This window comes from Phragmites australis, chromosome 5 (assembly GCF_958298935.1).
Source record: "Phragmites australis chromosome 5, lpPhrAust1.1, whole genome shotgun sequence".
Classification (NCBI taxonomy): Eukaryota; Viridiplantae; Streptophyta; class Magnoliopsida; order Poales; family Poaceae; genus Phragmites; species Phragmites australis.
In genome coordinates this window covers 31,790,780-31,805,582 of record NC_084925.1, presented here as the reverse complement: position 1 = coordinate 31,805,582, position 14,803 = coordinate 31,790,780, and the positions used below count along the sequence as shown (strand labels likewise).

General features: G+C 44.6%; 1 pseudogene; it reads left to right on the top strand.

The window, feature by feature from the left end:
- The first annotated feature begins 7,090 nt into the window (after nucleotides 1-7,090).
- Nucleotides 7,091-10,818, top strand: LOC133919259 (receptor kinase-like protein Xa21; annotated as a pseudogene).
- The last annotated feature ends 3,985 nt before the right edge of the window (nucleotides 10,819-14,803 follow it).

Below are 14,803 nucleotides of genomic sequence, written 5' to 3'. Positions count from 1 at the left end.
TCCGGTCAGTTCTGTCAAAAACAGTAACGGCTAGTTCTTTGGAGTGGGCTATTTATACCCCACTCACCCCATCCTTTGGGGCTGCTGGAAGGGCACGAAAAGAACACATTTTTAGAGCCAAAAGAACCTCTCCCACTCTATTCTAGTGTGTGATTTGAGAAGAAAAGTGAGTTGGGTTGAGAGATTGGAAGATTGAGTGCAAGTGAGCAAAATCCAATCTTGAGCACTTGAGTTCTCGGCAAGAAGTTCGTTGTCGTGTTTGTTACTCTTGGAGGTGAAACCTCCTAGGCGGTTAGGCGTCGTCGACGAGCACCCAAGGTTGTGGGTTGCCGCGGAAGTTTGTGAAAGGCTCGATTTCGCCTCCGCAAGGGAAGAAATCAAGAGTGGATCGAGGAAAGCGGTTGAAAGAGACCCGGCTCGTTGGAGCTTCCTCAACGGAGACGTAGGATTCACGGTGGTGAATTCGAACTTCGGGAAACAAATCTTTGTGTCTCCTTTCTTGTTTCCTTTCATTTATGTTCTTGCTCAAATCTTCGTGCATATTGCTCGATCTACTTGTTTGTGTGTATTTGAGTGTAGGTTCTTCGTGAATCTACTTGGAATCATCTCCGGGAACACACGACATCACTTGGTTTGAGCTAGAACTCTCCACTCATTAATTTTATTCAGTTTCGGGCTCTGTTCTGTACAGAAACCGGAGAATCCGGACTTTACCGGAGTTTCCGGACCTGTACACACCGGAGTATCCGGACTACACCGGAGACTCCGGGGTGAACAGTAATTTCAGGCATATGAACAGTATTTTCAGCCTTTTTCAATTTAAGTTTTATTGCATATCTCTTGCTAGAATTGAGTAATTTTTGTCACCTTAGGATTGTAATTTCCACACTTATTTAGGGTGATTGTGCACTAGTTGAGCCTAGCATATTTAGGTTTTTCTCTTGTGAAAAACTCGTTAGTTTATATTCCGCTGCAAGTTTAGGCCAACGGTAGAAAGGGTTGAATTTTTGTAAAAACGCCTATTCACCCCCCCTCTAGGCGACATCATTGTCCTTTCAGACGCGCGGCTGCACGCGACGCGCGCGCACGGCAGGTGGCAAGAGGCGCGGCGGCGAGCGCGGCGCAGCGGCGGCGGCGAGTGCGGGGCGCAGGGAGCGGCTGCGGGCCGGCGGTAGCGCGGCAACCGGCAGCAGCGAGCGGCCGGCGCGGCGGACAGCAGCACGGTGTGGCGACGGGGAGAGAGAGAGAGAGAGAAAACGCGAGGCGGCTCGAAGGCTTTAGATGGGTCGGGGTGACGACTGATCCATCCGGAGCTTTATCTGTTGTTTTTTTTATTTTTTATTTTTTAAAACAACGAACGGTCTAAATTTATTGTGCTTGCTACGGGTCACAAAGTGTCCGGAACGGACATATGAATAGCAAAATGGATTCGTCTCGACGAGATGAACGTCGCAACCACGATCTCCGATCGTCCATACGAGCAACGAATAAAAAGTCAAATTCTGGTCAAATCTCTCTTTTTTTCTCTCAAAAAAAATTTGGTATTACATTCTCCCCCCCCCCCCCTCCCTTAAAGGAATTCGTCCCCGAATTCTGCCGCTTCCATAGCAACTATGGAATAGAGATAAAATATTTCAAAACTTATGACTCACCAGTCTCAAAGAGCTCAGGATACTCCTTGCGCATTTGTTCTTCAAGTTCCCAAGTTGCTTCTCGTTCTGATTGATTTGTCCAAAGAACTCTCACAAACTTGATAGTTCTCCTTCTCATGACTCGCTCTAAGGAATCCAGAATACGTACTGGGTGGCACTTTACGGTCAGGTCTTTCTCTATCATGATTGATTCAACATCAATCCCAACACAAAGGGGAAACACACCTTGGGCCATACAAGGCCTCAAAAGGAGCTATCCGAATACTTGCTTGATAGCTATTATTATAAGCAAATTCTGCTAGGGCCAGATGATCTTCCCAATTGCCTTTCCAAGATAAGACACAAGCACGAAGCATGTCCTCCAAAGTCTGAATGGTCTGCTCTGACTGACCATCCATCTGAGGGTGGAAGGCTGTGCTAAGAGAAAGTTTTGTGCCCAAGACACTTTGCAAACTTTGCCAAAACTGAGATACAAATTTGGAATCCCGATCCGAAACGATCGATTTTGGCACACCATGCAACCTCGCTATTTCCCTGATATACAAGGGAGCCAAATCATGTGCCGAACTGGTTGTCTTCATTGGGATAAAATGTGCGGATTTGGTAAGCCTATCCACGACAACCCAAATAGCATCTCTGCCTCGAGGTGAACGAGGCAACCCAACAACGAAGTCCATAGTGATATGTTCCCATTTCCATTCTGGGATTTCTAAGGATTGCATTAATCCTGCAGGTCTTTTATGCTCAGCCTTTACTTGTTGGCAGACACCACAAGCTGCAACGTACTTAGCAATATCCACTTTCATCCTTTTCCACCAAAAATTTTGTTTTAGGTCTCGATACATTTTGGTTTCACCTGGATGAATAGTATAAGGAGTCCGGTGAGCTTCTCTCAATATATCCATTTTCACATCTGCCTTCTGTGGTACACAAAGACAGCCTCTAAAGCGTATCGCACCATGCTCATCCACACTAAACTCTTTTGATTTTCCCGCTGAAATTCTCTTTTGAACTTCTAAAAGAAGACGATCATGCTGCTGAGCTTCACGTACACGTTCAGGTATAGTAGATTGGATGATCATTTGAGTTTCTTTCTGCACAGTGCCAGCAAAGCAAAAAGATATCCCCATCCAATCCAAGTCTGAATGTAAGGACATTATTGCTTTAGGTACACCTGTTCTGCTAAGGGCGTCAGCTACCACATTTGCCTTTCCGGGATGATACTGAATTGTCAGATCATAATCTTTGATTAATTCTAACCATCTTCGCTGTCTCAAATTCAGATCTCTTTGAGTGAAAATGTACTTGAGACTCTTATGATCAGTGAAAATATCACATGACTCCCCATACAGGTAATGCCTCCAACTCTTCAGGGCAAAAACTACTGTAGCTAATTCTAAGTCATGAGTGGGATAATTCTGTTCATGAGTTTTCAATTGTCTGGAAGCATATGCAATTACCCGACCTTCTTGCATAAGCACACAGCCAAATCCGATTCAAGAAGCATCAGTGTAAACTGTGAAATGCTTACCACTCTCGAGCAAAGCCAAAATAGGGGCGTTCACCAACTTATTCTTTAAGGTTTGGAAACTGACCTCACATTCATCAGTCCATACAAATGGAACGCCTTTTTGAGTAAGTCCAGTCATAGGTTTTGCAATAAAAGAAGAACCTTGTATAAAATGTCGGTAATGGCCAGCGAATCCAAGAAAACTTCAAATCTCTGTTACATTGGACGATCTTTACCATTTCGTTGTCTTCTCACTCTTAGAAGGGAAAACAAATCCAAGAACACACAACATTTCTGCTAATACTATATCAGCCAATTATGAGACACTCTCTTCGACTAGTTCTAAAATCAAGGCATTAGTTGCCCAGAAACATCCTTTTTGGTGGATGCATTCACACCAAAAATATTGTTTGGCTAACTCCACAAACTCGGGTCGAAACCCCCAATAAGAATATAAACCTTCTTCGCTTCAACTTCAACTCCTTCACATGGAGGATCAATTTAAAACCTTTATGGTTCAGGATTAAAGAAACATCAACACTTCACCTCTTCTACCAACATCACTAACTCCAAAAATACGAGTGTGGGTAGATCTACACAAGAGACAGTCACAACGTTAAGATATAAACCTCCAGTTGGTCATTCTCATCCCGATGTATCACCAAGTCTAGAAGGGGTGATCAGGAGATTACAACCACTTGCCTAATTCAATCCTTCCAAACATCTAAAGACTCATCCTTCATGGTACAAGTTTAGATTTGCACTTTCCAACTTGAATACCAGAGCACTTCCATCCAGAGGCAGTTGGACCAATAGGTAAATTGTGTTGACCAGTACATTCAGAAACATGCCAAACTGGCATACTAAAGAACTTCACATCTTGCTCACATTCCCAGGACAGTCATACTATCGGTAACCACACCACAACTTCTTCAAAGTAAAATTGCATGCAAAAACACATCCTCCTCAAAAGTTGAAAAGACATCGATTAATCTAACCGACAAGATGATCACTGCGGAATGCTCATGGGAGGGTTGAAAATATGAATTCTGCAAACTCAACCCTGTTAATCCAACTCCAATTTAATTATTTTGCGAATTTAGTTTAGCAAGCACCATTTGCAACACCAATTTACCGTCAACGGGTTGAGCGTTAGCATACAATGCTTCTCTCCGGGTCCTTAGAAGGTATACCCTCTCCTGAACAGCAACAAAACTACAAAGATACACCCCAACATGGGTCATCCTCTTTCACAACACTCCTTTAAATAGGGGAGCAACCCTTAGCTCCCAAACATAACTCTAATCTCAGCACTTAAATTTTGTGAGGATGTGGCCGCAGCAGGAGATGACATGATGATGCTTTGTACTTGTGGAAGATATGGCGATGTCATTACTCCCATGTAGTTAGCCTTGATGGTAGACCTGGGGTGATTCTCCAGGAGGAGATGATTCGGCTGAGATGCCATTTTTGTTGTGGCGAAGTTGACAATCTGATAATTATGTGTTGGCATTAGTACTCGTTCCCTCACAAAAAGGTAGTTATATAATGGAATTGGCGCCACCTTTGAGTATTTGACGCCCTTTCCCTCCATTAATTTCACGGAAGCACGTGAAGTTACGATAACACGGCAACGGCTCCGTTTTCTTTTGGAGTGGGGCGGTGGATGGAAAAGAATAAGCGGGCCGACTCTGCAGGGGGGAGGGATGGCCTCCACGTGTGTAGGGACACAGATGGGCACAAGGATTAGGAGAGGGAAGCCGCAGCCGTTTAAAAGGGGATAGTTTTGCATGCGCGTTTCATTGCATCCACACACATATGCGTCCTATTCGTTCAAATCACTTTTGTAATGGTTGCTTTGCTTGACCGCTGCGGCAGCGGCGACCTTGACCTGCCAAATTTTCTAACGGCCACGGCATCGCGGGTGCTAGAGTCTCCTGTGCCACTGGCCCCGTCTGGCCTTCTATTGCAACCGCGCGCTCCCTTGCATCTAGATCTATCATTTCGAAGAACTTCATCTGATGACTTGATTCTTGTTCCTTAGTAGTTCCTCTTAAAGTTATAATTTTTTTTAGCTATGACTCTTAAAATAAATTTTAATGGAACCTAGTATTCATATACATCCATAAAAGTCATGGTTACATCAAGAGTCTTTCATTGTGAATTGTCTTTTGATTTCTTGCTTTCATTCTATATTTTAATGTGCATTGGATGATAAAATAGAAAAAGATCATCCGTTTCCAAAAAAACTGATTGACATGACTATTCATCCTCTCTAGTCATCATTCTTAATCCTACATATTTCCTGGTTGATGGAATCGATTTCCAATTGCAAGCGAACCGGCGAGGCGAGGAAGAAAGCCCTGCCTGCTCGATGGGGCTCTGCCGTGTGCGTTGTTGCTTGAATGCGCGCACGAACCCGGATCCTCTGTAGTGGAGAAGGCAATGCATTACTGTAGCAACTTACTGTAGCATCTGCTCTGATCCGTTGTTTTTATCCGACAGTTGATGATGGATCCTAATGCATTTTACTGTAGCTATCTGCAGTTGCTAGTTAACTAATTCTGCTAGTTGCAACTGCAGAGGATCCCGATCGATGCTCGCACGGGCCGCCAGCCGTTTAAAAGGGGGCGGTTTTGCTTGCGCGTTGCATTGCATCCACACACACGTCCTATTTGTTCAAATCACTTTTGCAATGGTTGCTTCGCTTGACCGCTGCGGCAGCGGCGACCTTGACCTGCCAAATTTTCTAACAGCCGCGGCGTCGCGGGCACTAGAGTCTCCCGTGCCACTCGCCCCCGTCTGGCCTCCGATTGCAGCCGCGCGCTCCCAAGGTCACCTTACCGGCGGCTGATGGGACTGCTGACGCACACCGAGGGCCTCAGGTTTGGAGTGTTCAGTAATATCTAGTATCATCAACAATATGTTGTGCTCTCGCCAACTGCACGAACGCGCTGCTAATGGGAAGTAACTAATTCTGCTCTGCTTAGGCACAGCACGAGAATGGGCTCAGAACTAGATTATCAAATTTGTTGCCAATTTTGGAGGGACCAAGCTTGTTCTTGGGAGCTTTACGGTTAAGCAGAAGTAGATGAAGGGGTTGTCTGAATGTGGATTAATGTTCCGTTGTTGTATATCATGCAGGATGGCATGACGTTCATATATTGGTTTGGTTTCATTCACCAATTTTTCTTTAGAAGAGCGTGCAACTCCTGCTCCCCTTTCAAGTTTCAACGTGCAGGTTGTAGAACGATTCAGCGAGAACAGGAGATTGAAACTAACTCGCTGCTGCAGGTTTTTACCAGATACTCTCTCCAACCATGGATAAGTGACATGGAACTTTCTCCGTTAGTTTCTTTGCAATGTGTTTACAAATATAACAAAGTTATTATATTATGAAATTACCATTCGAAACAAATCTACTGCTATATCAGTTCCAAATATCTGATCTCAATATGTGAAGAAGTATTGATGGTTAAAGTTTAAATATTGCGATTACATGCAACCTAAAATATCACTTATTTATGACTGGAGGGGGTATGCGCATAGACTTAGATGGTATAGTTATGGCTGCTGACAAGGGAAAAGTGGAACAAAAACTTTTCTTGCATTGGGTATAGGTAGGATGGCATGTATTGCTCGCAAAGAAAATAATCATATACCGAGAAGAATTAGAAAAGAAAAGAGAAGGTTGTGCTTGGTAGGACATAATCATAAGGAGTACTAGATACAGATAGAATGACATGATCATGTGCGGTAGGATATACTTTGTATGGAGAAGAAATCATTTGCCATTGTACTTAAGCAAATGTTGGCAGATAAACGGTTGACTTGACTTGACCGTGTCAAAGAAAACATACAGGTTGACTTGACCGGCTACCGTGTCAAAGAAAACATACCGCAACAATCTTGTCAATAGATAAGGGGTGTGTGGATGTTATGGCGCTGTAAAATTGTTTTTAAACCCCTGGGGCCTGAACCGGCTGAGTATCCAACTCGAAACTCACAGTTCACACACCAGTACACCACCGGCAAAACCAAGGAGATAAAAAAGGTTGCTGTATTCTGCGCTGCATCCGAGCAGAGGTACCCTATTCTCTCTCTCTCTCTCTTTCCTTCTGATTAGTGCTCCTACTTAACATACCATTTTAGCTTGTTACTTGCTGTAACTCAGCAATGCTCGCCAACAATTATTGCTGAGACTGAAGTGTGAACAATTGCCAAAATTCTTCCTTTCTTTTAAGTAACTGACAAGCACATGTATTGCACGGATATCTCGTAGGCGAATTCAACAGGCTTGCGCTTGTTGATTTTTCTGAAGGAACTTGCAAGCTACCTTGTTCTAGCCAGTAATAGAGTACGCGCGAACATGCAGTATATAGTATGCCACCAGGTTTATTCTTTATATTTTGCAGGGGACAAGAGCCTTATGTGTCTCTCCAAGCAGCTGGCGCAACTCGCCATGCTTATACTGCTGGCATTGCTGCTCCTGTGCTATGGAGCTGGAAACGTCTACTGCGTTCATGAAAACAGCACGGATCTGCACTCACTGCTCGATTTCAAGCAGGGCGTCACCAGCGATCCTAATGGGGCCTTGAGCTCTTGGAACACGGACACCCACTATTGTAGGTGGAAGTATGTCACATGCACCCAGACGCGACCATGGCGTGTCTCGGGGCTCAACCTCTCGGGCCAAAGTTTAGATGGCAAAATCAGCTCCTCTCTTGCAAACCTGACATCCCTTAGTGTGGTTGATCTGTCAGTTAACGGCTTCTTTGGCGAGTTACCTCCTCTTAATGGTCTCCAGCAACTGGATACTCTTTATCTGAATGGGAACTCACTTGAGGGGAATATTCCTGATGCACTTACAAATTGTTCCAAACTAAAGAATCTGAACCTCTCTCACAACCACCTCTCTGGTACCATTCCTCCTAAAATAGGCTCGCTTTCCAGTCTAGAAGTTTTGGGTCTTGGCTATAATAATCTCACCGGGATCATCCCTCCTACCTTTTCAAACCTCACCAGCTTGTCCATTTGCATCATTAGAGAAAATCAACTTGAAGGAAGCATTCCCCATGGGATTTGGCAATCGTCCAATATGACGGTTTTGAAACTCGGTCATAATAGCCTTTCAGGTGAAATCCCACAATCGATTAATATGTCTCGTCTCCAAATTCTAGGTTTGGAGTCAAATAAGCTAAGCAAGGTTTTGCCATCTAACATTGGGGATGTCGTCCCTAGTCTCCAACGTCTAACGTTGGGAATCAACATGTTCGTAGGTCAAATCCCAGCTTCCCTAGGCAATGCTTCAGGGCTGCAGGTGATAGACTTATCAAACAACAGTTTCACAGGCCTAGTTCCTGCTTCTTTGGGAAAGCTTTCTAGCCTAAACAAGCTAAACCTTGAAATGAACGAGCTTGAAGCAGAGGATAGGCAAAGCTGGGAATTCTTACATGCTTTGAGAAACTGTGGTTCTCTAAACTTGCTCTCGCTCTTTGGTAATCGGCTGCAGGGCGATATACCAGATTCAGTTGGTACCTTATCCACCACACTTGAATATCTGACATTCGGCCAAAATGAATTGACAGGGATAGTTCCCCCTACCATAGGGAACCTTCATAACCTGGTTCTACTGGGACTGGAAGAGAACAATTTGAGTGGCGCAGTTGAAGAATGGATTGGAAAGCTAAAAAACCTACAAGCTCTATATCTCAGTGGTAACAACTTTACCGGTTCAATTCCATCCTCCATCGGCTACCTTACTCAGTTGATATATCTCTATCTAGATAGAAATGAATTCGAGGGTCTCAGTGCTGAACCTTAGCTACAATAACTTCCAGGGTAACATACCTATATGGGTTGGAAATCTTAAACAACTCATTCGACTAGACCTTTCATCAAACAAGTTTACTGGGGAAATTCCTTAGTTATGGTCTGGGGCAATTCCAAAACTTAGGAACAATAGAAATGGACCAAAATTTTCTCATAGGAGACATTCCGGCGTCATTAGGCGACATAAAGGGCTTGATCTTACTCAACCTTTCCCATAATAATTTGTCGGGGAGCATCCCTATAACCCTCAATTATCTATCAATCCTCAACAAGCTAGATCTTTCATACAATAATCTCCAAGGAGAATTACCACAAAATGGAGTGTTAGCAGATCCTACCGTTGTTTCACTCTATGGAAATCGGGGACTCTACGGAGGAGCTGTCATTCTCCATATGCCCTCCTGCCCAACTGTTTCTCATAGAATTGGAAAACAATATTACTTGGCCAGAGTGTTGATTCCCATATTTGGCTTCATGTCGCTCGTATTATGGTTGGTCTACCTTTTACTCCTTGTGAAGAAGACCCCAAAAATATATATATATCACCAACTTCTTTTCGTCGGGATTTTCTTAAAGTTTCTTACAATGATCTAGCTCGAGCCACAAGGAACTTCTCAGAATCTAACCTTGTTGGGAGAGGAAGCTATGGTTCAGTCTACAGAGGAAAGTCAAAGGAAAACAAAACGGAGGTGGCCGTGAAGGTTTTTAACCTTGAGATGCAAGGTGCAGAGAAAAGCTTCATGTCAGAATGTGAAGCACTGAGAAGTATTGAACATCGGAATGTTCTCCCCATCATAACTGCATGCTCGTCAATCAACAACAATGGCGATGCTTTCAAAGCTTTAGTTTATGAGTACATGCCTAATGGCAATCTGGACATATGGTTGCATCCCAATGGAGAGGGTAAAGCTCCAAATAAGCGTCTAGGCCTAACCCAAAGAATAAGCATAGCCGTAAACATAGCTGATGCATTAGACTATTTGCATCATGACTGTGGAAGGCCCACTGTTCATTGTGACGTGAAGCCTAGTAACATCCTTCTAGATGTTTATATGACCGCTCTTTTGGGAGACTTCGGTATCGCAAGGTTTTATGATGATTCTTCGTCAACATCAACATGCTCAGTCAGTATAATTGGTTTGAAGTATACTATAGGATATATTCCTCCAGGTATGATGATTCTATATAACATTTATTTTATCTGGTACAACACAAATACTTTTGCATAACTTCACGACTGACATGCATGCCTCTTTAGAGTACGCCGGCAGATGCCATGTATCAACTTCTGGGGATGTGTATAGTTTTGGAATAGTGCTTTTGGAGATGCTGACAGGCAAAAGACCAACACATCCTATGTTCAAGGACGGACTTAACATCGTCAACTTCGTGGAGAGCAGCTTTCCAGAACAAATATTACAAGTCATTGATCCTCATCTCATAGATGAATGCAAGGATTTTTCTCAACAAAATATGGTACCAGAAATTGCGTTCAGCCAATGCGTGGCGTCATTGTTGCAGGTCGCGCTTTCTTGCACACGCGCATTGCCAAGAGAACGAATGAACATGAAACAAATAGCCACCAAGATGCATGGAATCGAGACTTCATGTCTTGTATGGAAATCTAGGTATGCTAGCTAGAGCGACTTGGTCAACTGGAGCTGCGGCACTGGGAGTTGGCGATAGGTATGCAGGTTTCTTTATGCTCTGATCCCCGATAACGTTTTGAAGTCTAAGTCCATAATGTTGTTCTTTAAAAAAATAATTAGAGTACAAATGCAACATGGCTTTTGGTGAATAACAAAATTACTTAATATTTGTGTATGATATGGATCCTTCTATATCTGTTCTGGAAATACAGAGGACCACATGACTATAGTGCCACTAGCTACATGGTTAAGGTTTTTGATTTCTACGGAGGACCTGAGGGTCAGCTCCTCTTTAATTAACATTACAACCACACTCAGCTATCGTTCAGTCTGGTGAGCGTTCCTCCCAGAGCGCCCAAATGGGTAACCATGACCACATAGCAGAGTCAGCTTCGTACTAGCTTCGCACAAGACCAATGGATGTTGTTAAGCCACCAATGGGTGATGGAGTTAGTCTTAATACTAATTATGCGCACAACATAGGTACCACAAGCGCAAGTGTTAATGTTAGATTTTCACCTAGAGCATTCTAGGATTATCGAACTCGAATGACAAGCTGACCCCTTATCTAGCTATGAAGTTGGTCCCTAGGCAATGCTTCAAGGCTGCAGGTGATAGACTTATCAAAGTAAATGTATAATTATTAATTACATATTTCTCGTCACCCACATTAGGAGGAATTACAAAATTTTGAGAGAGGTTTAACAATCTTAGGTTGGAACAATTTGCAAGTGTAGTTGGAATCGATGACCTCTCGTTTGCGTAGACAGTCGAGAGGAGGTAACCAGCCGGAGAGTGTTTGAGGAGAGGTTGAGTTCCCTGAGGAACGTCAGGTTCCCAAGGTAGGGGGAGATAGTGCCCGACAAGCCTTGCCAGCGAAGGTCTAGCTTCGTGTAACGCCCCGGGGACCAAAATAAGCCCCGAAGGTCACTCAGACCAACCTACAGATCTGTCGAAAGTTAAAGGAAAATTTCGGCAGCACCTCCCTTGAAAGTGGAGGTATAACAGGCAACAAACACACACAGACAGATCAGATTATAGAATATCACACTAGCAATATAAATATCCTAACAAACGAGGTACAAGACTTGACCAAACCACTTAACCACCACAGTCTCACTATATACATCACAGGGCAAAAGACATTATCTAACAATACAAAAGTTTAGCCCAAAAGAGGAGGTGAACGCGCAGGCGACGTGTAGCTACCCATCCCGCATGCGATTGACACCTCAAAAAGAACCTGGAAAGAAAGCACGGGTGAGATTCAAAAATCTCAGCAAGTGAATTTTACTTTAAAAAGCTATTTAGCTACAGTTGAATATGCAATCATTTCTAAATAGAAACTAGTAATAAAACAGACTATCAACATCAAAAGAAACAACTATGACTAAGCAAGTCCAACGGCAACATTAACCATTTTAACATTCGGTTGGCATAAACCTTCACGGCCGCATCATATATACAAGCCAACTAAAGGAAATAAGATCTTGATGCGAATAACTCATTGAACTTCATATGAATACATAACCATGCACATGACATGCTCTTCCTCACCCTTACCCCTCCTCGGGTAATGTAAGGGTGTGCACCGTACCCATCCTCGGGTAACATACGGTGCTGTACCGGTACGGTCGCGGCCAGAAGACGACGACAAACTTCCAATGCATGAGATGTATATGTATGACGTGCTTCATGCATAACCAACAACATAACTTCCAGAATATACTTGAGACTTCAAAAAAATTGCATAATACAATAGTGAACAACTGCAGAATGGCATATCATACTTACTACACTTCGTAAATCAATAATCGAGTAAACTTCTGGAAAGTAAATAACATAGTAACCAGCTCATAATCAGTTATTCAGGTTAGATGAATGCATTGTAATTAAAGGAATGTAGGCAACCAAATAATAGGTTAAAGCGTAGCCATTCGCCACATTCACTTGCCTTCACCGATGATGAAGCCGGGCACTAGCCGCGACATGAGGTGGCACAACCTGAACAAACACACAATTAGCACAACGACGCCGCAACGACGAAGTAAAAGAAGACGCACGTTGATACGCCAAAACCCAGCGTTCTCGACAACCGAAGGCTTCAGAAAGACATCTACCAACTAGCTTGCTAGACGCCGAGTAAGACCCCCCTCTAGCTCAGTCAAAGACCAAAGAATAAGCCACAACGTACGGCTAAACCTCGCCGAACACCGACCCCAAATAGCCAAAAGCACCTAAACCACTTACCCAAAAAGGAACAACGCCAACGCCATCGGTACGCCTATAACATGAACTACAACTTCCATTATAGACATATACTCGTGACCAACACCGGTTAGACCTCAAATTTAAATGACGCGCTACTCACTAACTGGACCAACAATACACTTAACCGACAACGCGGACGACTAAACTCAATCTCCTACAAGCATCTAAGGACTACGGAGGAGTCACCTTTGGAGCGGAACCGCAAACCGGCGAGGAAAAACCGGCGAACCCGTGGACGGCCTCCTCCTCCCTCCTCCTCCTCCTCCTTCTTCTTCTTCTTCTTCTTCTTCTTCTTCTTCTTCTTCTTCTTCTTCTTCTTCTTCTTCTTCTTCTTCCCCTCTCCTTTCCTTCCTTCTTTTCTTCTCTGGCCGACCGGTCAGCCGGCCCCCCTCCCTGCTTCTTCCTCCCCATCACGCCCCCCTGCTCCCCTCCCTCCCCACCACCGACCGGCAGCGCTCCGACCAACAACCGACAACTGGGCACGACGGCGGCGGGAGGTCGGGCGAGCGGCGGCGAGAGGCGGAGGTGCGCGGCGACAGGGGGGGGATCGAGACGGCTGCAGCGGCGGCGGCCGGAGGCGGCAACGGTCGGAGGAGAAGGTGGTGACCGGAGGCTAGGGTGACGGCGTCAGCCCAGAAAGCGAGGGCGTGGTGAGTGCGGGTGGGATCGGGTGGGAGCCGATCCCACCGAGCCTTATCCTTTTTTATTTTTATTTTTTTATTTTTAACCAGCGGTCTAAATTTATTAGGCTCATCACAAATTTACTAAGTGCCCAAACGCGACAGTAGATAGCAAAACGGATTCATCTTGACGAGATCTACGCATCCACAGTCTCCGATCGTCCAACCGAGCAACAGTTTAGAAGATGACATTATTATTATTATTATCGGGACACTTCGTGACACGACCGGGGTGCTTCCAGGAACATAAGAGGCCGTTTCACTCGCAAAAGGGGATGCTTGTGTTCCATGAGCTCAAGGCTCTATCTGGATCGCTGGTGATGACCTTCTTGAATTCGAGCAAAGAGTGCATGGCACTGTCCGCTGAACCATGGATTTGACTCCATGACAAAACAGCAGCAGTGCAAACAACACAAGCATGTCATCAAGCAAAGAGTGCAAGTCAGTCACAAGCTGTGCTCAGGACGGCCAACGTACAGGCTTAAATCTGAGGTGTGCCGGTTTGTAGGTACTTTTCTAAGAAATTGATTTCAATGAGTTTCTTGATCTGCTAGGATTCGATATTACTCTACCTTAAATTTTAAAAAAGACCAAGGAATCTCTCTTCGTGATCGAAAAAAAAAAAAACAAGCTGTGCTCAGCTTGAGCATCCGCAAGCAGGTGTCCAATACCTGTAAAACGTCGAGCATAATTAAACATTCGAAAATAAGTAGGGTGAAAAAAACAAGAAATCATCTCAAGAGATTGTCACCTTGGTTCTTCAAATTGGTAACGGTGCCGTGCCGATCGAAGCCAGTATGTGTTGTCAGCTTGCGTGTTGCAACTCGGATGGTCACTTGCTCATTTGCTCAGCTCTGCCGCCGCCTAAGACTGGCTCTGCATGCTCGTTGCGTCCACACACTTCCCATTCGTTCACTCGCTGTCCCGCTCGCCCCCGTCTCTCCTCCATCCGCGGCTGCGCGAGCGCGCACCGTCTCCTTCCCTTGCCCTGCTTCCAGTACGCGACGACCAGGGCAACGACGGCCGCCCTCGCGGTGGCCGCAGGGCACTGGCGGTTGATGGGGTCGCTGATCAACATCGAGGGGCTCAGGTTTGGAGTGGTGAGTGTTCGCGAATCAAGGCACGCTATTCATTGTACACGCACAGGTGACAGCATGCTAGGTACTTATGGCTAGCTGTTTAAGGAAATAGAGTGTTAAGTATCTACAT